Source organism: Schistocerca nitens, chromosome 11, assembly GCF_023898315.1.
Source record: "Schistocerca nitens isolate TAMUIC-IGC-003100 chromosome 11, iqSchNite1.1, whole genome shotgun sequence".
NCBI lineage: Eukaryota > Metazoa > Arthropoda > Insecta > Orthoptera > Acrididae > Schistocerca > Schistocerca nitens.
Genome location: NC_064624.1, coordinates 151,501,424 through 151,527,706, shown reverse-complemented (window position 1 = coordinate 151,527,706; position 26,283 = coordinate 151,501,424). Strand labels below are relative to the sequence as shown.

At 43.3% G+C, this 26,283-nt stretch overlaps 1 protein-coding gene and 1 long non-coding RNA gene across 13 annotated transcripts in view; one reads left to right on the top strand and one right to left on the bottom strand.

Annotated features, from left to right (window-relative positions):
* Nucleotides 1-26,283, top strand: part of LOC126213454 (uncharacterized) — a 449,182-nt gene that overhangs the window by 127,686 nt on the left and 295,213 nt on the right. The window lies entirely within an intron of this gene.
* The window catches only part of LOC126213460 (uncharacterized), a 75,554-nt gene that overhangs the window by 12,682 nt on the left and 36,589 nt on the right, over nt 1-26,283 (bottom strand). Inside the window, exon 2 of the long non-coding RNA XR_007541186.1 lies at nt 14,443-14,537. This is a non-coding gene — a long non-coding RNA (uncharacterized LOC126213460). The remainder of the gene's footprint in view (nt 1-14,442; nt 14,538-26,283) is intronic.

Here is a 26,283-nt window from a genome sequence, read left to right as displayed (position 1 = left end):
ACTCTTCTGCATTGGCTCCTTACTTAGCTTGCATTTATTGCGAATCTCTTGCCCAACATAAAGTCCCGAGCGACTGGAAATAAGTGCAGGTGATGTCTGTATATAAGAAGGGTAGAAGGACGGATCTTCAAAATTACAGACCAATATCCTTAACATCAGTTTGTTGCAGGATTCTTGAACATATTCTCAATTCGAATATAATGAATTTCCTTGAGACAGAGAAGTTGCTGTCCAAGCATCAGCACAGCTTTAGAAAGCATCACTCCTGCAAAACACAACTTGCCCTTTTTTCACATGATATCTTGCAAACCGTGGATGAAGGGTATCAGACGGATGCCATATTCCTTGACTTCTGGAAAGTGTTTTACTCGGTGTCCCACTGCAGCCTCCTAACTAAGGTACGAGCATATGGGATTGGTTCCCAAGTACGTGAGTGGCCCAAAGACTTCTTAAGTAATAGAACCCAGTACATTGTCTTCGATGGTGAGTGTTCATCGGAGGTGAGGGTATCATATGGAGTGCCCCAGGGAAGTGTGGTAGGTCCGTTGTTGTTTTCTATCTACATAAATGGTCTTTTGGATAGGGTGGATAGCAATGTGTGGCTGTTTGCTGATGATGCTGTTGTGTACGGGAAGGTGTTATCATTGAGTGATTGTAGGAGGATACAAGATGACTTGGACAGGATTTGTGATTGGTGTAAAGAATGGCAGCTAACTCTATATATAGATAAATGTAAATTAATGCAGATGAATAGGAAAATAATCCCATAATTTTTGAATACTCCATTAGTAGTGTAGTGCTTGACACAGTCATGTCAATAAAATATTTGGGTGTAACATTGTAGGCTGAGTCTGGGATAAGTCACGAGCAGAAAATGTGTTGTAAGAATAACTACGACCGGTCCCATTCGGGAAAGCTGGTGGTGGAGTGGTGGGTCCACTTGTCTCATGCAGTGAAGAAGCCACTGAAATAGAGCAAGTTATGTTCACTTCCATGCTGTGCCACATGTTGGTGTACTTTGCTCTAGGCCATAGTTTAGCAGTGGCGACTCATACTGGTGGACAGCTAGTTGGTAGTCATACCAAATATAAAATAGCTGTGCAATGATTGCAACAGAGCTGTTAATTGATATGGCTGCATTCACAGGTGGCTGTAACACCATCAGAATATCATGATTTGTTTTTGTTATATTCCATGACCCTTGTGTTGTCTTTTTTGATGTCCATGATACATCCTTCTTTCATGACGTTGTGCACACCATTCAACTACTCTTTCAAGTACTTTGCTGTCACTGACACAATTATATTGTCATCAGCAATCCTCCAAGTTTTCATTTCATTTTGCTGATCTTTATTTGTTTCTGCAAATTTTTCCTTTGTTTCCTTTACTAGATGCTCACTGTACAGACTGAATGAAGTTGAGGTTAAGTTACTAGCCTGCTTCACTTCTTCACAAGCACTGGTTCCCTTCCATGTCCAACTTTTATGACTACAGTCTGGTTCCGGTACAAGTTGTAAATAACCTTTTGCTCTCTGTATTTCATCCCTGACACCTTCAGAATCTCGAAGTGTGTATTTCAGCCAACATTCACAAAGGCTTTCTCTAAATATGCAAGTGCTATAAACATCCCTGAGCTCAGCTCCTACCAGCTTTCCCATTGTTTTGTAAATAATTACTGTCAGTAGTTTGCAATCAAGACTTACTAAACTGACACTTCTAACAACCCCACCACAACAAAGGTCAAAATTTAATAATGATTGTGGTGTTGCTCACGCTGCTAAATACTGCATTTTTGGGCAACAACAAAGTTATTATGTGGCAGGTGTCATTAGAGAACATTGAATAAAATCATTTCATGTAATAATGAATAAACTAGGCACTCATCTTTTCGTGTTTCCCACGCTGGTCTCATTGTAAAATCATGGCTCAATCGTCGAAAATCTAGGTGGTGATGATTCCAAGCTCGGATGCAAAGAGGCCTAGGTTATGTTCTGCTGTATTCAAAAGTTTTATAGATGTGTTCCACAAACCATTTTTGAAGATTAAACCTTTGAAAGTTAGCACAATGATGATGTATAAAAGTAATCAGCACTCCAAATTTAAGTTACACTTCCTTTTTATTGCTTTTGTTGCAATATCACATAACACACAAAACATCACTTCACAATACAAAACATACTTGAAAACATCTTCTTCACTGTTAAAGTTCACATTTTATAAACTGACTACAATATGCGTCTTTCCAACATGACGTCCAAGACTTGACTTCCTCAACGTCTGACTCTCTAACTCTAATAACCGCTTAAGTGCCCAAAAATCAGAGTTACAAGTCCGTCAAAGATCATAGTGACAAAAGAAAGAATGTTGTTGTTGTTGTGGTCTTCAGTCCTGAGACTGGTTTGATGCAGCTCTCCATGCTACTCTATCCTGTGCAAGCTTCTTCATCTCCCAGTACCTACTGCAACCTACATCCTTCTGAATCTGCTTAGTGTATGCATCTCTTGGTCTCCCCCTACGATTTTTACCCTCCACGCTGCCCTCCAATACTAAATTGGTGATCCCTTGATGCCTCAGAACATGTCCTACCAACCGATCCCTTCTTCTGGTCAAGTTGTGCCACAAACTCCTCTTCTCCCCAATCCTATTCAGTACCTCCTCATTAGTTATGTGATCTACCCATCTAATCTTCAGCATTCTTCTGTAGCACCACATTTCGAAAGCTTCTATTCTCTTCTTGTCCAAACTATTTATCGTCCATGTTTCACTTCCATACATGGCTACACTCCATACAAATACTTTCAGAAAAGACTTCCTGACACTTAAATCTATACTCGATGTTAACAAATTTCTCTTCTTCAGAAACGCTTTCCTTGCCATTGCCAGTCTACATTTTATATCCTCTCTACTTCGACCATCATCAGTTATTTTGCTCCCCAAATAGCAAAACTCCTTTACTACTTTAAGTGTCTCATTTCCTAATCTAATACCTTCAACATCACCCGACTTAATTCGACTACATTCCATTATCCTCGTTTTGCTTTTGTTGATGTTCATCTTATACCCTCCTTTCAAGACACTGTCCATTCCGTTCAACTGCTCTTCCAAGTCCTTTGCTGTCTCTGACAGAATTACAATGTCATCGGCGAACCTCAAAGTTTTTATTTCTTCTCCATGGATTTTAATACCTACTCCGAATTTTTCTTTTGTTTCCTTTACTGCTTGCTCAATATACAGATTGAATAACATCGGGGAGAGGCTACAACCCTGTCTTACTCCCTTCCCAACCACTGCTTCCCTTTCATGCCCCTCGACTCTTATAACTGCCATCTGGTTTCTGTACAAATTGTAAATAGCCTTTCGCTCCCTGTATTTTACCCCTGCCACCTTTAGAATTTGAAAGAGAGTATTCCAGTCAACATTGTCAAAAGCTTTCTCTAAGTCTACAAATGCTAGAAACGTAGGTTTGCCTTTCCTTAATCTTTCTTCTAAGATAAGTCGTAAGGTCAGTATTGCCTCACGTGTTCCAGTATTTCTACGGAATCCAAACTGATCTTCCCCGAGGTCGGCTTCTACTAGTTTTTCCATTCGTCTGTAAAGAATTCGCGTTAGTATTTTGCAGCTGTGGCTTATTAAACTGATTGTTCGGTAATTCTCACATCTGTCAACACCTGCTTTCTTTGGAATTGGAATTATTATATTCTTCTTGAAGTCTGAGGGTATTTCGCCTGTTTCATACATCTTGCTTACCAGATGGTAGAGTTTCGTCAGGGCTTGCTCTCCCAAAGCCGTCAGTAGTTCCAATGGAATGTTGTCTACTCCGGGGGCCTTGTTTCGACTCAGGTCTTTCAGTGCTCTGTCAAATTCTTCACGCAGTATCGTATCTCCCATTTCATCTTCATCTACATCCTCTTCCATTTCCATAATATTGTCCTCAAGTACATCGCCCTTGTATAGACCCTCTATATACTCCTTCCACCTTTCTGCTTTCCCTTCTTTGCTTAGAACTGGGTTTCCATCTGAGCTCTTGATGTTCATACAAGTGGTTCTCTTATCTCCAAAGGTCTCTTTAATTTTCCTGTAGGCAGTATCTATCTTACCCCTAGTGAGATAAGCCTCTACATCCTTACATTTGTCCTCTAGCCATCTCTGCTTAGCCATTTTGCACTTCCTGTCGATCTCATTTTTGAGACGTTTGTATTCCTTTTTGCCTGCTTCATTTACTGCATTTTTATATTTTCTCCTTTCATCAATTAAATTCAATATTTCTTCTGTTACCCAAGGATTTCTACTAGCCCTCGTCTTTTTACCTACTTGATCCTCTGCTGCCTTCACTACTTCATCCCTCAAAGCTACCCATTCTTCTTCTACTGTATTTCTTTCCCCCATTCCCGTCAATTGTTCCCTTATGCTCTCCCTGAAACTCTGTACAACCTCTGGTTCTTTCAGTTTATCCAGGTCCCATCTCCTTAAATTCCCACCTTTTTGCAGTTTCTTCAGTTTCAATCTACAGGTCACAACCAATAGATTGTGGTCAGAGTCCACATCTGCCCCTGGAAATGTCTTACAATTTAAAACCTGGTTCCTAAATCTCTGTCTTACCATTATGTAATCTATCTGATACCTATTAGTATCTCCAGGGTTCTTCCATGTATACAACCTTCTTTCATGATTCTTAAACCAAGTGTTAGCTACGATTAATTTGTGCTCTGTGCAAAATTGTACCAGGCGGCTTCCTCTTTCATTTCTTAGCCCCAATCCATATTCACCTACTACGTTTCCTTCTCTCCCTTTTCCTACACTCGAATTCCAGTCACCCATGACTATTAAATTTTCGTCTCCCTTCACTATCTGAATAATTTCTTTTATTTCATCATACATTTCTTCAATTTCTTCGTCATCTGCAGAGCTAGTTGGCATATAAACTTGTACTACTGTAGTAGGTGTGGGCTTCGTATCTATCTTGGCCACAATAATGCGTTCACTAAGCTGTTTGTAGTAGCTTACCCGCGTTCCTATTTTCCTATTCATTATTAAACCTACTCCTGCATTACCCCTATTTGACTTTGTGTTTATAACCCTGTAGTCACCTGACCAGAAGTCTTGTTCCTCCTGCCACCGAACTTCACTAATTCCCACTATATCTAACTGTAACCTATCCATTTCTCTTTTCAAATTTTCTAACCTACCTGCCCGATTAAGGGACCTGACATTCCACGTTCCGATCCGTAGAACGCCAGTTTTCTTTCTCCTGATAACGACATCCTCTTGAGTAGTCCCCGCCCGGAAATCCGAATGGGGGACTATTTTACCTCCGGAATATTTTACCCAAGAGGACGCCATCATCATTTAATCATACAGTAAAGCTGCATGCCCTCGGGAAAAATTACGGCCGTAGTTTCCCCTTCCTTTCAGCCGTTCGCAGTACCAGCACAGCAAGGCCGTTTTGGTTATTGTTACAAGGCCAGATCAGTCAATCATACAGACTGTTGCCCTTGCAACTACTGAAAAGGCTGCTGCCCCTCTTCAGGAACCACACGTTTGTCTGGCCTCTCAACAGATACCCCTCCGTTGTGGTTGCACCTACGGTACGGCTATCTGTATCGCTGAGGCACGCAAGCCTCCCCACCAACGGCAAGGTCCATGGTTCATGGGGGGGAAAGAAAGAATACACGTAAGAATAATATCATTGCAATACAAACATATCGATGTATCAAAGTACCTCTACATTATTGAAATCAAATCTGAATGTTGTCTCAGAAATATGTTAACTACTTTACAGAAACACAGTAGAATATTGCTGGTATCGAGAGGTTGAGGTGAGCTGCCATAAAGGTTATGTAATGCAAGTACCATTACACGCTACAGTAATACACTGTCCAGTCCCATTAATGTGACCTCACCTCAGAAACTGAATAATCACCTTTTGCTGCACAGACTGCTGCAAGACATGCAGGAAGAGTGTTGGTGAGGTTAGGGAAGGCACTAACAGTGATGTGGAGACATGCCAACTACATTGCCATGCCCAGCTGCACTATGATTCTCAGTTGGGAATCTGTGGCAAGAGTAGCCCAATCAGAGGAGTCCAAGAGATTCTCAATTGGCTTTAAATCTGGGGAGTTTTGTGGCCAGGGGAGTATGGTTAACTGATCCGGTTGCTCTTCAAACTATGCATGCATGTGCTCTGCAAGCTGTATGACATGTCGTATTGTCCTGCCAGTAAATGCCGTCGTGCTGAGAAAAAACAAACAGCATCCGTGGTTGGACAAGGTCCCCATAGATAGATGCATACTTTTTTTGATTCACTGTACCTTCAGGAATGGCGAGATCACCCAGGGAATGCCATAATAACATTTCCCAGACCATAATGCTCCCTCCTCTGGACTGGGGCCTTCCAGGGATTGTTGCTTGGTACTTGTGTGCATGTTTCACACTGTACATGCCAACAGCAACCTGTCCGATGGAGCATAAAATGTGATTCATCTCTAAAGGTCACATGTTGCCACTCACTGGACATCCAGTTGCAGTAATGATGTGCAAATTCCAGCCTTTGGCAATGATGGATAGCATTCAGCACAGGTGTCTAAAGCAGGCACCTGATGCGGACGTCCACATGCAGCACATTTGCTGAATGGTCGTTGAGGAGACACCGTTCATAGCCCCATGATTCATCTGAGTAATGAGCAGCTCAACAGCTGCATATCTATTCACCCATACACATCTCTGCAGCTATTGCTCACCCTGTCATCTATGGTGTGTGTTGCACCACTGTTGGCTCAGTGCTGATTATAAATAGCACCATTTTACTAGACATGGTAGCTTTAACTGTGGAGACACAGTTAGCCATTTTGGAAATGCTTTCATGCTTTGTCTGAAAGCCAATGATGTACAGTTTTGGATGCCAGATAATTCACTTAATTTCCATATTACAACAAAGACTACACTGTTTTCTGCATCCTCCACATGCTTTATAGGACCCTCCACTGCTAGTGATACCTCCTGCCACCTATAAGCCATAATTGCACATTGACACCAACCATAAGTGGTGGTCACATTAATGTGACTGGACTACATATTTACGACCTGTCAGCACCTGCTTTCTTGAGACTGGAATTATTACATTCGTCTTGAAGTCTGACAGTATTTTGCTCATTTCATATATCTTGCACATCATTTGTAATAATCATGTTATGGCTGACTATCCCAAGCATCTCAATAATTCTGATGGAGTGTTGTCTACCCCAGAGGCTTTGTTCGAACTTAGATGTTTCAGTGACATGTCAATCATATCTCCCATGTTGTCTTAATCTACTTTCTCTTTCTTTTCTGTAATTTTGTCTTCAAGTTCATATCCCTTGTGGAGCACCTCCTTCCAACTTTTCAGTTTTCCATTCTTTGCTTCCTGCCTGAGAACCTTGATATTCATACAGCTGCTTCCCTTTTTAGTAATGCATACTTCTACTGCCTTGCATTTGTCCTTCAGCCATTCCTGCTTAGCCGTTTTGCCCTTTCTACCAGTCTCATTCTTGAGACACCCATATTTGTTATTCCGTGCTTCATCTGTTGCATCTTTATATTCCACCAAATCTACTGTCGAAGTGCAAGATGCTGTCTGTGCCATGTACTCTACTGTGAAGTGCAGTATCCTCCACAGCCATCTCCTTCTGAATATATTTTTCAGTTTTTGGTAAATAGTGACAACAAACATAAAGTGCAGCTGATGGGGCTAGAAGATTTTTCTAAGAAGGAACCAAAGTAAATATCAGTTTTGAGAAGGAAAGTAAGTTGTTTTGAAAGTACAGAACTCACACCATAAACAGAATAAGCAAACCACTCATAGGTCTGTCACAGCTGAAATTTGTATGTGGTTACAAAGGCTGTGATGTTAGTTAATCACAGTTTTTCACTGACTCCTCAACAAACACTGAGTAGGAAGCTCCAGAATCTCAGTTCTATTCTGGTATTTTACACCAAGTGTCTGCTCTTACCAGCAACAACAGCAAAATCAACTATTCTGTGGCTATAATCCCAAATAAATTATTTGGTGCCACAAAAGGTTAATTCTTTGGAAATGTAACACTTCCATGTCTTGCAGGCATTGCAACATATGCCTGTGTTTCATGCTAGGGGGTGTAATTACACATTGGAAGCTGGCCATTGTGTATCATTTCACATGCTGAGCTTCCAATGGACAAGTTTTATACAATACAATATTGAATATAAATATGTGCACTGAAAATGTTGGGTTAGGCATATGCTGCATTATTTCAGACATAAGTGGAAATCATTTAGAGTCTTGACCACACAAAATTCAGTAATGAAGAAATATATTTTTAACCCCAAACAGCCACCAGCAATACTTATTTTATTGCAGACATTCCACACCTGATTAAAGATATCAAAGCATCTCTGTTGTCAAATGTTACCATAACAACACCAGAAAAAAATTAATCAAAAACATTCTGTTCTCACAGAAACTGTGAACTGTCATCATATGAATTATCTTTACAATTTTGAGAAAGACAGTGACTTAAAGCTAGCTCCTAAGATTGCTGCATATACATTAAGACAATGTGAATTTAGTAAGAAGAATGTGTCAGCAGCTCATACATTTCTGAGCCGTAACACTACTTGTGGACTGAAGTTTACAGCTACTGACAACGAAAGCTGCGAATAACACCCTGGTTTCTTGAAATGTTGAGCAACTGGCTCTCATTAGTGATATCAAGGAATGCTGTTACTGCTACCATATTAGTAACACAGATCTGCAAATGTATGAAGAAAACCTGATTTTTCTGCCTGATGTACAAGAGGTGTTTCAGCATATGCAGGCTGCTGGTACATGCTAACTGGAAACAAATATAGCGGGAAAGGGGGGGGGGGGGGGGGGAGACTGGCCCTTTCCACTGAAAGTGTCTGCTTGTATGTTTCTTATTTTTATTTTTATTTTTTGTATTGGGAGTAAATTCCTTCTGTCAGGCAATGGTGCCCTCAAAATTTGTTTTCTTGTTCTTGTTTAGAAGTCACAAGAGGATATTCTCATGGATGCATTTCTGCAAGTGCTTGAAATTAGCTTGCAGAAGTACTAGTAAACTTGCATAAATTTCTCTTCTAGTGTAAACATCTCAGTAACATGCTAGTGGACACACACCTTAAGATATGCTTTGCTGGAGTAATTTCCCATGAAAGACAAACCTACAGCCACTGCAATTTTGTTCATCTCAAGCAATATAAGCAGGACAAGGTTAGTTTATTGTACGCTTATAATGAGAGTTACAACTTTTTTGTTTAACTGTAAATTTTCTTTTGCCAACTAGCCTCTACTCCAGGAAGGAATGAATGTTTTAATTATTTTCTGTGTCTAACAAATAACATAATTGATAACTATGCCTTAAGCAGGTGGATTTTCTAACCTGCCATAATATAAAATTCAAATTAATGAAGAGATGGGTTTCATCTAAAAATATATATTTCAAAATTACCAAGAAAATAGCTTCCACAATATAATTTGTGGTAATTTGATGGCAAGACCAACTTCTGCTAGGTATGCTTTACACCCCCCTCCCCACCCAAAAAAGTTTAATATGTACTTTCCTGTGCTTTAATATCTCTCTGCACTTTGTATGATGATTCAGTAGTACGCCAACTATCCAACTTGGGGAAAACACAATGTCAGTAAATGACAGTCTCACCTCTTATATGTAGCTTTCCTTCATTATACATCCTCCTTTCCTTAATTCTACCATCATTAAATGCAATGTTTTGAAGATGTTCATCAGCTCCAAATTCTTAGATTATTACGAAAATCATTGCAGCCCAGTTTCTTAAGTAGCAGAACGGGGGTGAATTCCTTTTGTTCTTGCATTAGGCGCTTCTTTCCCTCAGTTCTTTTGGCCTTGTTAGCTCTAAAATATCGTTTTTGTCCCTGAGTAAAACGTAGTGGCATCTCATAGAACATAAACACAGTGAACTTAAGATAAACAAATCACGACAACAGGGCAGCACTGTAATCACTGAGTGGAGTCGGTCAGGGCATGTGCATGCTGCCACAAAATTAGTCAGTCGGTATGTTGATTGGCCTATGAATTGGTACACGTGTAGTGGCCTTTTGCTTTGTGCAGCATTATTCCTAGAAATCAGCCAACTCGACACTTGCTTCATACGCACCGTCCGACAAACTGGTCGTGTGTCGGCGTTTTGAACGAGCGATCACTGAACATTTCTTCTCGGGATGTGGGATGAGTAGGACCACCCTAAACATCCCTAGGTCCACTGTTTCTGATGTGATAGTGAAGTGGGAAGGTGAAGGGACACATACAGCATAAAACCGTACCGGCTGACTTTGTCTGTTGACTGGCAGAGACCACCAACAGTTGAAGAGGGTCGCAGTGTGTTATAGGCGGACATCTATCCAGACCATCACACAGGAATTCCAAACTGCATCAGGATCCACTGCAAGCACTATGACAGTTAGGTGGGAAGTGAGAACCCTTGTATTTCATTGTCGAGCGGCTGCTCATAAGCCACACATCAAACTGGTAAATGCCGAACGATGCCTCACTTGGTCTAAGGAGCATAAACATTGGACGATTGAACAGTGGAAAAACGTTGTGTGGAGTGACGAATCAAAGTACACAATGTGGTAATCCGATGGCACAGTGAACAATCATCTGCCAGCGTGTGTAGCGCCAACAGTAAAACTTGTAGGTGGTGGTGTGCTCATGTTTTTCATGGAGGGGGCTTGCACCCCTTGTTGTTTTGGGTGGTACTATCACAGCACAGGCCTACATTGATGTTTTATGCACCTTGTTGCTTCCCACTGTTATAGAAAAATTCGGGGATGGTGATTGCATCTTTCAAAACTATCGAGCACCTCATCATAATTCACGGCCTGTGGCAGAGTCATAACACGACAATAACATCCCTGTCATTGACTGTCCTGCACAGAGCCCTGACGTGAATCCTATAGGACACCTCTGGGATGAAACTTCCTGGCAGATTAAAACTGTGTGCTGAACCGAGTCTCTAACTCGGGACCTTTGCCTTTCGTGGGCAAGTGCTCTACCAACTGAGCTACCAAATCACGACTCATGCCCCATCCTCACAGATTCACTTCTGCCAGTACTTCATTTCCTACCTTCCAGACTTTACAGATACAGAAGCTCTCCTGAGAACCTCTGGGATGTTTTGAAATGCCGACTTCGTGCCAGGCCTCACTGACCAACATCGATACACCTCCTCAGTGCAGCACTCCATGAAGAATGGGCTGCCATTCCCCAAGAAACTTTCCAGCACCTGATTGAACCTATGCCAGCGAGAGGAAACTGTCATCGAGGCCAAGGGTGGGCCAACACCGAAATGAATTCCAACATTACCGATGGAGGGCGCCATGAACTTGTAAGTCATTTTCTGCCAGGTGTCCACATATTTTTGATCACATAGTGTATCTCAGTCTGACACACAATTTTAATCTTCCAGGAAGTTTCATATCAGTGCACACTCCGCTGCAGGGTGAAAATTTCATTCTGGAAACATCCTCCAGACTGTGGCTAAGCCATGTGTCTGCAAAATCCTTTCTTCCTGGTGTACTAGTACTGCGAGGTTGCTGGTGAGCTTCTGCGAAGTTTTGAAGGTAGGAGATGAGGTCATTTGAAACAGCAATAAACAAGGCTCAAGATTACACAGAAGGGGTTGGGGTGACGGGGGTGCGGGTGGCGGAAGTGAATGAAAGTTTGTTCAGGGAGGAAGGAAAGAAATGGACATTGAGACAGGGAAGTAGGCAGAGGAGATGGACAGAGGGAAGATAAGATCTGTATCAGTTCCATTACATATGTAGCAATTTTAGTAAGAGCAGGTATTGCACTAAAATAATTTGTATTTTTAGAACCCTGACTTATTAATTACTGATAGTTGAGTGATATTCAGACCTATCTGCATCTGCCTTTTTTCAAACTGAAATTATTACATTCTGCTTGAAGTCAGAGGATATTTCGCCACTCTCATAATGCTTGCATACCAGATGGAACAGTTTCATCATGGCTGGCTCTCCCAAGGCTTTCAGTCTGACAGAATATAGTCTAGCTCCGGGGCCTTGTTTCTTCTGTCTTTCAGTCCTCTGTCAAATTCCTCTCCCAATAGCATATCTCCCATCTCATCTTCATCTACAACATCTTCACTTTCGATAACATTACCTTGACACCTTCATCTCCATTGTATAGACTCTCTATATTCTTCTTTAACCTTGACCTGCGTTGCTTAGGACTAGTTTATTGTCTGAGCTCTTGACAAACATCAGCTGCTTCTGATTTCTCCAAAGTTTTCTTTAATTTCTCTAGGACAAATCCTTCAAAATTTCAACATTCCTTTATATGCAACATTACTTCATTGTACAGAACACTCAAGAATCATACACCAATCGCACGCTTTGCAATGTAGTTACTTAATGATGTTTAATAACTGTTTGTGGTTTGTTTTTATTCGTTTTCTATCCCCCCCCCAAGGGAGTGGGCTGGCAGAAGCTTAGTATGCCACTCTTCAGTCTACAGAATTTTAAAAACAAAGTAAGAAGAATATAATGATAAAAGCAGGTGAGAAAGCGGTGAGTTTTAAATTTTAAAAATGGTGGAAATTTGTAGGAGTTAAAATATAATACAAGAGTTGGTGATGATAGTTGAAAAACACAGTAAGCAGACAGGTACAGTAGTAGACAGACACAAAAAACACGGCAACAGTCTCGCTCATGTTAGCAAGAGATAAAAAAGTCACACCTAGTAACAGTGTGGTTTCTGTTTGCTACACTTTGGAAAAGACGCACAACAATGAACACTCACTTAACCCTTGCATGATGTCTGGAGTCTTTTCAGACCCCGAGGCTCTTTTAACCACAAATAAACAGTTTCAATGTGGGTGTAGACTACTCATCCTCCAGATATGCTGTTCACAGACTTTTTATTATAACTGGGTAAAATATTTATGATTATATCACATTTTGTAGTACAACAATTTCAAATTTTTGCAGTGGGGCCAGAAAATACCCCAGGTATGCAATATGTGATTTTCAGCATTATATGTTAGTTTTGTTACGAAAATAAATCTTAGCAACAGTGGACCTCATCAACCAACATTCATTTGTACATTGTTCTAAACAATGAATAGAACACCCATTCACGTGCATTGTTACAACAAATTCACAGTTTATAATTGAATTTGGTGGAAGGAAGAAGTGGTGATATAGTTTATTCATCATGGTGATATACTTTTTGCAAGGGGCTGCAGTCTCAAGCAGCATTTGGCAGACATAGCAGAAGAGTGATAGAGACAATGAATCAATTTTTGGAAACAAGGCTGACAGTGATGTTGATGGAGTTATGATAGAGACAGATATACAAGTCAGAGATGAAGTGGATATGAGTGACTGTGAAGAAGATGATGATGGTATTCTGGTAACGTTTGTGTCTAGAAGTGGACAGATAACTTGATGCACGCATGCTAGGTTTCAAGGAATGTGATATGCGAAACTGTGCATATTCCACTTCACCTTAGACCACAGTTACAGATAAGGACAGAGAGTTTCAAACTTTTTATCACCAATCACATGTAGAGTGCAATAGTAATGTGTACCAATAATCATGCAAAAGATAGTAAAATTCTGTGCCCAACTCTTGAACACTGCATTGAACTTGATTCTACAGAGCTGCATGCATTCTTTGGTCTGCTTATAACAGCTGGCTTGCATAAGGCACGTGAGAAGCCTTTGGGTGAATTTTGGTGCACATTCCTTCGAAACATGGAAAGTATGGGATAAAACTGTGGGCTGCTGTAGATTGTGAGACCAGTTATGTCATAAATGCACAAGTGTATATGGAGAAATCTGCTGAAGGAAGGGAAATAAATCAAGGGAAATGAGTGGTACATGATTTAGTTGATGACCTGAAGTGATCTGGTAGGAACATTACCACTGATAACTTATTCACAATTTTTGATTTGGGACAATAACTTCTTTCTAAAAAATTGACGCTTGTGGGAACTCTTTAGGTCAACCAAAAAAAGATGCCAAAAGAAATGTTGCCATCAAAACAGAGGCATCCATTATCGACCACAACAAAATACTGTTGTAGCTTCATATGTTCCAACACAAAATAAATTGCTCATTTTGTTGTCTACTATGCACCATACATTTCATGTAAGTGAGCATGGGTACAAAAAACCTGAAATAATAATGCTCTACAACTCAAGAAAGTCAGGGGTTCATACAATTGATAAGATAACTTGACATTATTCAGTGAAACGTGGAACAGGAAGGTAACCACTAACTGTATTTTTTTTATATATTAGACTTAGCTTGTCTCAATGCTTACGTTCTGTATTCCAAATTATTACATGATATGAGAAGTAAAAATGCGAGGACAGAATTCCTCTCAGAATTAGGAAATGAAGTAGTCATACCTCACATTGAACGACAAATCCTGTCGCTCCTGTGCAGAAACCAACACATTCGTTCAGCAGTAATATCTTCAGGCTTCATGGATGATGTTCCAGATCTGAAAAGGTCAAAGGACAAGAAAGTGAATCAACAATGTGATGGATGTCACAAGTTTGTCTGTAAAAAACATGCTAGGGTAAGTGTGTTATGTAATGATTGTTTGTCATATGACTCGGAAAGTGAATAGTAGTGTATTTCTAATAAAATTCCATATAAGTGATATTACACATAATATAATAAATTACAGTATTGTTACACATTCTGTAGGTGCATTATATTGAAAAACTGAGGGAGATTAACGTCAGCCCATGTGATATTCTTGTGAGCTTTGATGTGGTATCATTGTTTACCATGGTGCCTGTAAACGAAGCTATTTCATATATAGCAGATATTTTGAAGACTGACATAGTGGCTTTATTTAAACACTGCCTGACGACAACTTATTTCCAGTATAACAACGAGTTTTATGAACAGATCGATGGGGTGGCGATGGGAAGCCCTCTCAGCCCAGCTGTTGCCAATTTCTTTATGGAGATCTTCGAACAGCGAGCGCTGCAGACTGCCAGTAAAAAGCCTGCTAAATGGTACTGCTATGTTGATGACACATTTGTAGTGTGGACTCATGGTGAAGAAGAGTTGGATGTCTTCTTGGTGCACCTGAACGGCATTAACCCGAAGATACTGTTTACGATGGAGAAAGAGAGCAACGGTCGACTCAATTTACTGGATATGTCGGTAATTAAACGGGAGGATGGGACGCTGGGCCACAAGGTATATAGGAAGAACACTCACAAGGAATCTAACCATCATCCTAGGCAAAAAAAGAGGTGTCATGAAAACCTTGGTGGACAGGGCCAATAAAATTTGCAAGCCGGCTTACTTACAACATGAACTGAATCACCTACGGTCATCCTTCATGAAAAATGGATATACCAGCAAGGAAATTGATCGGGCCCTCCATCAAAGAAGAAAAGACGCCAGAAGACCAGAACAACAACGGTCACCTACTGGAAAAGTTTTCGTACCGTTCATTAATAAGGTCACGGACCATATCGGGAAAGTGCTGGCCACGTACGGGATCGAAACAATCTTCAGACCCACCAGGAAGATTAAGGAATATTTAAGAACTGCAAAAGACGCCCAACATCCCCTAACAACACCTGGGGTATACAAAATTCCATGCAGTTGTGGATAAGTATATATTGGAACAACGAAAAGAAGTGTAAATTTCCCCCATTAGCCGAACATAAAAGAAACTGTCGCTTAGGACACATCGAAAAATCAGCCGTAGCTGAGCACGTTTTTCCAAGATGGGAATTGTTGTGGCGTAACAAGCTAGCTACGCCACACTGAGATGGGAGCCGAAAGGCACGCGTACACACACGCCGACTGGCGTCAAGTCTGGAACAGGATACATTATGACTGCTATAAAGAAAATACGTAGCTTTGGGAATATACTTAACTTTTAATCACTCCTTGTGATACATCTCTCTTGACTATACAAATGAGACTCGTAAGATACATGAAGTTACTAATGGCGCCTTGCTAGGTCGTAGCCATTAACTTAGCTGAAGGCTATTCTATCTGCTTGGCAAATGAGCGAAAGGCTTCGTCAGTGTAGTCGCTAGCAAAGTCGTCGTACAACTGGGGTGAGTGCTAGTCCGTCTCTCGAGACCTGCCGTGTGGTGGCGCTCGGTCTACGATCACACAGTGGCGACACGCGGGTCCGACATGTACTAATGGACCGCGGCCGATTTAAGCTACCACCTAGCAAGTGTGGTGTCTGGCTGTGACACCACATTCCTCCCCCGCAAATCGGCGAACGGTCGTGTTATAAGGCTTCCGCCCGCCGTGGGGAGGACCCCATGTTGACGTATGCGAAGAGGTGGGGAGCCTAACAACAGGCGAGGCTGTGCCACCCGCACCCGGCCATTCGGTCCGAGGGGAGCTAGGAAACGCCTGGAAACCTAGTCCAGGGTGCACGTCAACATGCGGTGTATGCGCCCGTAATGAGACAGGAGGGGCCGAAGTGTCGACCTCCATGTGGTCGGGGCACCCGACAGGCGAAGACGACATCTGGTCCGGAGCGGGCAAGAGTTCCATGGCGGAGGACGGCTGGTCACGGGAAGCGATCGGCGGCGCGTGACCCAGGGAGGCGCCATGCGGTTGCAGCGACGCGTCCACTGCGGGCGGCGCCGGCGCGTCGCCATGAGGCAAAATGGAAGGCAGCGTCGGTAACACCTGGGGATGAGGCGAGCCAGTAGATGGGTCCCCAGGGCGCTGACCGGACGGCACCGTCGCTGAAAGCAGACGGGGAGCGGCAGAACCCAGACGACGACAGAGGCGCAGCTGATTGAGATGCCGACGCACCTCACCAGAGGCCCCCAAAACCAAATACATCGCGCGGCCGAGGCAGCGAAGAATGCGCCCTGCGAGCCAACGCCGTGAACCGCGATAGTTGCGATAGAATACAACGTCGCCAGGAGCAAAAGCAGGAGTCTGCCGCTGCACAGGAACCTGATGCGGCGGATGCAGCAAAGACAGCAAGGTTCGATGAGGACGACCGTGGAGCAACTCAGCCGGCGAGCGACCATCGCGGGGCTGAGAGCGATACGAAGACAAAAAGAGCAACAACACGTCCTCCCGAGAATGCGACTCTTTCAACTTCAACATCTGTGACTTGAAAGTCCGGACCAAACGTTCAGCGGCACCGTTTGACTGATGCGAAAACGGCGCGGATGTCAGATGTTGAATACCATTGGCTTTGCAGAAGGACTGAAATTCGGCAGACATGAATTGTGGGCCATTATCGGAAACAATAGTCTGTGGAAGACCTTCAATGCAAAAAATAGCAGACAACGCTTGGATTGTGGCAGAAGACGTCGTGGAAGACATCCAGACAACAAAAGGAAAGTTACTGAAAGAATCGACCACAACCAACCATCGAGCATTCCAGAATGGACCAGCAAAATCGATGTGCAAGCGTTGCCAAGGGGAAGTGGCGTTCGGCCATGCAAAGAATTTCCGCGGCGGTGCGGATTGTTGTTCGGCACACTCCATGCAAGAAGAGCACATATTCGTAATCGCAGCATCGATTCCGAACCAAGTACAGTGCTGACGAGCAAGTTGTTTCGTTCGCACTATATCCCAATGTCCTTGGTGAAGAAGCCGTAAGACAGAGGACTGTAACGAACGTGGGACCACGACTCTGGATTGATCATTATCAGAACGCAACAACAAAACACCACGTCGGACAAAAAGTCTCTCCTTGTGAGCAAAAAATTTGCGAACCAACGGATCCTCGATCCATGACTTTGACAAGGGCCATTGTGTAGCAACAAAACGCAAAACAGTAGCAAGGACAGGGTCAGCAGCTGTGGCTGTAGCTACACGACGAAAATCAATCGGAAACGAGTCGACCACATCATCGGTTTCCGCATCAATAAACATGCAAGCAAGTTCAGAAGAATCGAATGCTTTATCCTCAGCAATAGGCAAACGGGACAACGCATCAGCGTTTCCGTGCTTAGCAGTGGACCGATACAAGATATCGTAGCGGTACTGCGAGAGGAAAATAGACCAGCGAATGAATTTCTGCGCTGTACGTGGAGGTACAGGCTTGTTCGGATGAAAAAGCGATGTCAAAGGTTTGTGGTCGGTGATGATGGTAAAGTGACGACCATACAAGAAATCATGGAACTTAGTAACACCAAATACGAGAGCCAAAGCTTCTTTCTCTATTTGGGAATAATTTCTTTGAGCAGACGAGAGCAATTTGGACGCAAAGGTAATAGGACGATCATGCGATCCATCTTTGTGCGCAAGCACAGTACCGATCCCGAAATCCGATGCATCTACCATCAACAAAAGGGGTTTCTGGGGATTGAATGGCGTAAGGCAAGTATTTGAAAGCAACGCCGATTGCAACTGGCGAAAGGCGCGTTCGCATTCCGTCGTCCAGACGAACGGAACACCTTTACGGCGTAATCGATGAAGCGGAGCTGAAATGGAAGAGGCATTGCGCAGAAAGCGATGATAATAGTTAATTTTTCCCAACACACTCTGTAGCTGCTTCAATGTCTGCGGCGAAGGCAAGTCTTGGATGGCACGAAGGTGCTCTGGACTCGGATGTATGCCTTGGGCATTGATTACATGTCCCAGATATGGTAAGTCACGAGCAAAAAACACACATTTGTCCTTCCCCAAGCGAAGACCATTTTGGCGCAAGACCTGAAATAATGTTCGTAGGTTCATCTACATCTACATTCATCTACATTCATACTCCGCAAGCCACCCAACGGTGTGTGGCGGAGGGCACTTTACGTGCCACTGTCATTACCTCCCTTTCCTGTTCCAGTCGCGTATGGTTCGCGGGAAGAACGACTGTCTGAAAGCCTCCGTACGCGCTCTAATCTCTCTAATTTTACATTCGTGATCTCCTAGGGAGGTATAAGTAGGGGGAAGCAATATACTCGACACCTCATCCAGAAACGCACCCTCTCGAAACCTGGCGAGCAAGCTACACCGCGATGCAGAGCGCCTCTCTTGCAGACTCTGCCACTTGAGTTTGTTAAACATCTCCGTAACGCTATCACGGTTACCAAATAACCCTGTGACGAAACGCGCCGCTCTTCTTTGGATCTTCTCTATCTCCTCCGTCAACCCGATCTGGTACGGATCCCACACTGATGAGCAATACTCAAGTATAGGTCGAACGAGTGTTTTGTAAGCCACCTCCTTTGTTGCTGGACTACATTTTCTAAGCACTCTCCCAATGAATCTCAACCTGGTACCCGCCTTACCAACAATTAATTTTATATGATCATTCCATTTCAAATCGTTCCGCACGCATACTCCCAGATATTTTACAGAAGTAACTGCTACCAGTGTTTGTTCCGCTATCATATAATCATACAATAAAGGATCCTTCTTTCTATGTATTCGCAATACATTACATTTCTCAATGTTAAGGGACAGTTGCCACTCCCTGCACCAAGTGCCTATCCGCTGCAGATCTTCCTGCATTTCGCTACAATTTTCTAATGCTGCAACTTCTCTGTATACTACAGCATCATCCGCGAAAAGCCGCATGGAACTTCCGACACTATCTACTAGGTCATTTATATATATTGCGAAAAGCAATGGTCCCATAACACTCCCCTGTGGCACGCCAGAGGTTACCTTAACGTCTGTAGACGTCTCTCCATTGATAACAACATGCTGTGTTCTGTTTGCTAAAAACTCTTCAATCCAGCCACACAGCTGGTCTGATATTCCGTAGGCTCTTACTTTGTTTATCAGGCGACAGTGCGGAACTGTATCGAACGCCTTCCGGAAGTCAAGAAAAATAGCATCTACCTGGGAGCCTGTATCTAATATTTTCTGGGTCTCATGAACAAATAAAGCGAGTTGGGTCTCACACGATCGCTGTTTCCGGAATCCATGTTGATTCCTACATAGTAGATTCTGGGTTTCCAAAAACGACATGATACTCGAGCAAAAAACATGTTCTAAAATCCTACAACAGATCGACGTCAGAGATATAGGTCTATAGTTTTGCGCATCTGCTCGACGACCCTTCTTGAAGACTGGGACTACCTGTGCTCTTTTCCAATCATTTGGAACCCTCCGTTCCTCTAGAGACTTGCGGTACACGGCTGTTAGAAGGGGGGCAAGTTCATTCGCGTACTCTGTGTAGAATCGAACTGGTATCCCGTCAGGTCCAGTGGACTTTCCCCTGTTGAGTGATTCCAGTTGCTTTTCTATTCCTTGGACACTTATTTCGATGTCAGCAATTTTTTCGTTTGTGCGAGGATTTAGAGAAGGAACTGCAGTGTGGTCTTCCTCTGTGAAACAGCTTTGGAAAAAGGTGTTTAGTATTTCAGCTTTACGCGTGTCATCCTCTGTTTCAATGCCATCATCATCCCGGAGTGTCTGGATATGCTGTTTCGAGCCACTTACTGATTTAACGTAAGACCAGAACTTCCTAGGATTTTCTGTCAAGTCTGTACATAGAATTTTACTTTCGAATTCACTAAACGCTTCTCGCATAGCCGTCCTTACGCTAACTTTGACATCGCTTAGCTTCTGTTTGTCTGAGAGGTTTTGGCTGCGTTTAAACTTGGAGTGAAGCTCTCTTTGCTTTCGCAGTAGTTTCCTAACTTTGTTGTTGTACCACGGTGGGTTTTTCCCGTCCCTCACAGTTTTACTCGGCACGTACCTGTCTAAAACGCATTTTACGATTGCCTTGAACTTTTTCCATAAACACTCAACATTGTCAGTGTCGGAACAGAAAGTTTCGTTTTGATCTGTTAGGTAGTCTGAAATCTGCCTTCTATTACTCTTGCTAAACAGATAAACCTTCCTCCCTTTTTTTATATTCCTATTAACTTCCATATTCAGGGATGTTACAACGGCCTTATGATCACTGATTTGCAAAATGTTTGGGTTCTGTCTTGCCGGATATCACTATATCGTCCAGATAGTTTGCTGCAGTAGGGACCGACGCACAAATAGTTTGTAAATATTGCTGAAACAATGCAGGGGCGGAAGCGCACCCGAATGGCATTCTTTTGAATCGGTACAACCCAAGATGCGTGTTAACCACCAAGACGCGCTGGGATTCTTCGTCCACAGGTATTTGCAAGTACGCATCTGCTAGGTCCAACTCTGAAAAGTATTTACCCGGGCACAGTTTGTCAAAAAGATCTTCCGGGCGGGGCAAAGGAAAAGTTGCAGTCACTAGTTGTGGATTCACAGTTGCCTTAAGTCCACACAAAGTCTCAGTTTTCCGAAAGGTTTCGGCAAAATTACTGAGGGTGAGGCCCAGAGAGAAGCTTGCACACGTTCAATTACACCTTGCGATTCTATTTCGTTTAATGTTCTTGCGACCTCATCACGCAATGCGTGGGGAACAATGCGCGCTCTGAAAAATTTCGGTTGCGCGTTTACTTTCAGTTCCAAATGTGCTTCATAGTTCTTAGCGCAACCTAGGCCCGGTGCAAAAATGTCTGCAAATTCTTCACATAGACTAGAAACACTGGCGGAAGGCACAGTCTGGTTCACTGATAGGACCTAATTGACTATAGACAAGTTAAACAACTGAAATAAATCTAAACCAAACAAGTTCACTGCAGTAGAAGAACGAAGAACGTAAAATGACACTAGTTTTGTTTGTCCCTTGTATGTTGCAAGAAGAGTGCACTGTCCTAACACAGGGATCTGCTGTCCTGAATAACTAGTGAGCTGTACATTTGCGGCACGCAACGGAGGTTTGCCCAGCTGTGTGTACGTGTCGTGATTGATTAAGGAAACTGCAGCTCCGGTATCGAGCTGGAATGGTATCGCTTTGCCTTCAAAGTCTAAGTCCACAAAAAGTTTATTGTCCTGCTGACGACAAGAGCGACTTTCACGTGCAATTTGAACCGATACAGGTACAGAAGCACTTGCGACTTTACGGGATTTCCGGCGACGTCGATGCACACTTTTTGTGGGATGGACACAGTCACTGTTAGAGAGAGTAGCACTGGACAGGGTGGAATTAACTGCATGAATTTCCATGGGCGAAGGTCCACGAGCCTGAGTGTCCTTGGTTCGATTCCGGCGCGAAGCAAAGGGCCTGGAATAGTTGTGAATGTCTGATCTGAGCTTTTTCTGGCAAACACTTTGAACATGTCCCTTATTATGACAGTAAAAGCAAATAGCTTGGCGTGACGGGCAATTTTCACGCAAATGTCTAGTTGCACACCGCGGGCATGATTTCAGAACTGCATTGGCATGCTTACGCGGCACACGTGTTTGAGAGCTAGGCCGCAGCTGCGCGGACGTGCGCGAGGGCTGTTTAACGGTCCGTGCAGCGCGACCGGCGGGCCGGTTAATGTGACACACGGCTGGCGAAGTTTCAAATGATTCCTGAGCAAAGTCTAGTGTGTCTTGTCTATCTAATATGTCTATCACTTGTTGAAGGGAGGGATTGACTAGTTTCAAAATCTGTTCCCTGATACGAACAGCAGAAACGTTCTGTGCAATTGCATCACGTACCATTGTATCTGAATAAGGGAGTCCACATCCACATTCAAATGCACAATCCCTAGTAAGGCCTTGCAATGTTGCAACCCACTCCCTATTAGTCTGACCGGCCGTACGTTTTGTACGAAAGAACGTATACCGTTTTGCAACGACATTAACTGTTTCCTTGAAATAGGCATCTAAAGCAGACAAAATTTCTTCGTAGGACAGAGTTGCTACGTCGCGTCGGGGAAACAATTTCACAATCACACGGTAGGTGGACACACCTACACATGAAAGCAAAAACGGCTGCCGCTCATTACCTTGAATTCTGTAGGCGGCGAGATGAAATCCAAATTGGCGGGACCATTCCGTCCAGCTTTCGTCGTCTGGACGAAAAGCACGGAACGGTGGTGCAACTGCGTGTTGTGGCTGCGGTAGCGATGAAGCGGCGGCGGCCGCATCGTTTTGCAGCACACGTTGACCCTGGACGAGCTGTCCAAGGGCATCCAATAAGGCCTGCGTCTACTGATTCTGCAAGCGATAAAATTCGGACAGTACATCTGGAGATTGTGGCGAAGCCATGACACAAATAAATCAGAGCAAAGCAAGTAGAAAGAACATGATCCTTTAATCCTCGTCGCCAATCTGTTGTGGCGTACCAAGCTAGCTACGCCACACTGAGAAGGGAGCCGAAAGGCACGCGTACACATACGCCGACTGGCGTCAAGTCTGGAACAGGATACGCTATGACTGCTATAAAGAAAATACGTAGCTTTGGGAATATACTTAACTTTTAATCACTCCTTGTGATACATCTCTCTTGACTATACAAATGAGACTCGTAAGATACATGAAGTTACTAATGGCGCCTTGCTAGGTCGTAGCCATTAACTTAGCTGAAGGCTATTCTATCTGCTCGGCAAATGAGCGAAAGGCTTCGTCAGTGTAGTCGCTAGCAAAGTCGTCGTACAACTGGGGCGAGTGCTAGTCCGTCTCTCGAGACCTGCCGTGTGGTGGCACTCGGACTACGATCACACAGTGGCGACACGCGGGTCCGACATGTACTAATGGACCGCGGCCGATTTAAGCTACCACCTAGCAAGTGTGGTGTCTGGCTGTGACACCACAGGAATCACGAAATTAAATTTAATGAGACAAGTGCTCTAGCACGAAATTCCCATTATCATGCACGCATGTATAGAGAAGCAATAGAAATTCACAAACACCATAACAATTTTAATAGAAAAGAGAAAGTTTTGAAGTTGGACAAATTATGGATGTCGACGTTGCGTCAGCAGTATGACAATCAATTACTCTTAATCAAGAATGATGACACCTTCCAAAGATAGGCATATCGTCGGCATCATGTGACGAATGGTCGTGGCCTCTATACGCGCTATAAATGTGAGAATACCTGGAGCCTCAGGGGCAGTAGCCGGACGACCTCAGAAGAGGTCTCCCGCAGATGGAGACAAAACGTCAGGTGGAAACTTTATACATTGACCACGGCCTCTCAGCCTGGAAGTTTCAAACTATGTATACTGTGTCACAGACACAGTTCTTTTGACTGTCCTATATATATACAGGGCTATTACAAATGATTGAAGCGATTTCATAAATTCACTGTAGCTCCATTCATTGACATATGGTCACGACACACTACAGATATGTAGAAAAACTCATAAAGTTTTGTTCGGTTGAAGCCGCACTTCCGGTTTCTGCCGCCAGAGCGCTCGAGAGCGCAGTGAGACAAAATGGCGACAGCAGCCGAGAAAGCGTATGTCGTGCTTGAAATGCACTCACATCAGTCAATCATAACAGTGCAACGACACTTCAGGATGAAGTTCAACAAAGATCCACCAACTGCTAACTCCATTCGGCGATGGCATGCGCGGTTTAAAGCTTCTGGATGCCTCTGTAAGGGGAAATCAACGGGTCGGCCTGCAGTGAGCGAAGAAACGGTTGAATGCGTGCGGGCAAGTTTCATGCGTAGCCCGCGGAAGTCGACGAATAAAGCAAGCAGGGAGCTAAACGTACCACAGCCGACGGTTTGGAAAATCTTACGGAAAAGGCTAAAGCTGAAGCCTTACCATGTACAATTGCCACAAGCCCTGACACCCGATGACAAAGTCAAAAGCTTTGAATTTTCGGCGCGGTTGCAACAGCTCATGGAAGAGGATGCGTTCAGTGCGAAACTTGTTTTCAGTGATGAAGCAACATTTTTTCTTAATGGTGAAGTGAACAGACACAATGTGCGAATCTGGGCGGTAGAGAATCCTCGCGCATTCATGCAGCAAATTCGCAATTCACCAAAAGTTAACGTGTTTTGTGCAATCTCACGGTTTAAAGTTTACGGCTCCTTTTTCTTCTGCGAAAAAAACATTACAGGACACGTGTATCTGGACATGCTGGAAAATTGGCTCATGCCACAACTGGAGACTGACAGCGCTGACTTCATCTTTCAACAGGATGGTGCTCCACCGCACACTTCCATCATGATGTTCGGCATTTCTTAAACAGGAGATTGGAAAACCGATGGATCGGTCGTGGTGGAGATCATGATCAGCAATTCATGTCATGGCCTCCACGCTCTCCTGACTTAACCCCATGCGATTTCTTTCCGTGGGGTTATGTGAAAGATTCAGTGTTTAAACCTCCTCTACCAAGAAATGCGCCAGAACTGCGAGCTCGCATCAACGATGCTTTCGAACTCATTGATGGGGACATGCTGCGCCGAGTGTGGGAGGAACCTGATTATTGGCTTGATGTCTGCCGAATCACTAAAGGGGCATATATCGAACATTTGTGAATGCCTAAAAAAACTTTTTGAGTTTTTGTATATGTGTGCAAAGCATTGTGAAAATATCTCAAATAATAAAGTTATTGTAGAGCTGTGAAATCGCTTCAATAATTTGTAATAACCCTGTATATATATATATATATATATATATATATATATATATATATATATATATTAAAATTGCTACACCATGAAGATGACATGAAACAGATGCAAAAAATTTAACTGACAGGAGGTAGATGCTGTGATATGCAAATGACTAGATTTTCAGAGCATTCACACAAGGTTGGCACCAGTGGCAACACCTACAACGTACTGACACGAGGAAAGTTTCCAACCCATTTCTCATACACAAACAGCAGTTGACCGGTGTTGCTTGGTAGAACGTTGTTGTGATGCCTCGCGTAAGGAGGAGAAATGTGTACCTTCACATTTCCGACTTTCATAAAGGTGAGATTGTAGCCTATTGTGATTGCGGTTTATCATATCGAGACATTGCTGTTCGCATTGGTTGGGATACGGTGACTGTTAGCAGAATAAGGAATTGGTGGGTTCAGGAGGGTAATATGGAATGCCGTGCTAGATCCCAACAAGACAGATGACAGTCAACTTATCTGCATGGTTGTAACGTATCGTGCAGCCATGTCTGGATCCCTGAGTCAACAGATGGGTACATCTGCAATACAACAACCATCTGCATGAACAGTTCAATGAAGTTTGCTGCAGCATGGACTATCAGGTCGGAGACGTTGGCTGCGGTTACCCTTGATGCTGCATCACACACAGGAGCACCTGCGATGGTGTACTCGACGACGAACCTGGGTGCACAAATGGCAAAATGTCATCTTTTCGGATGAATCCAAGTTCTGTTTACAGCATCATGATGCTCGCATTCATGTTTGGTGACATCATGGTGAACACAAATTGGAAGCGTGCATTTGTCATCACCATACTGGCGTATCACCTGGCGTGATGGTATGGGGTGCCATCGGTT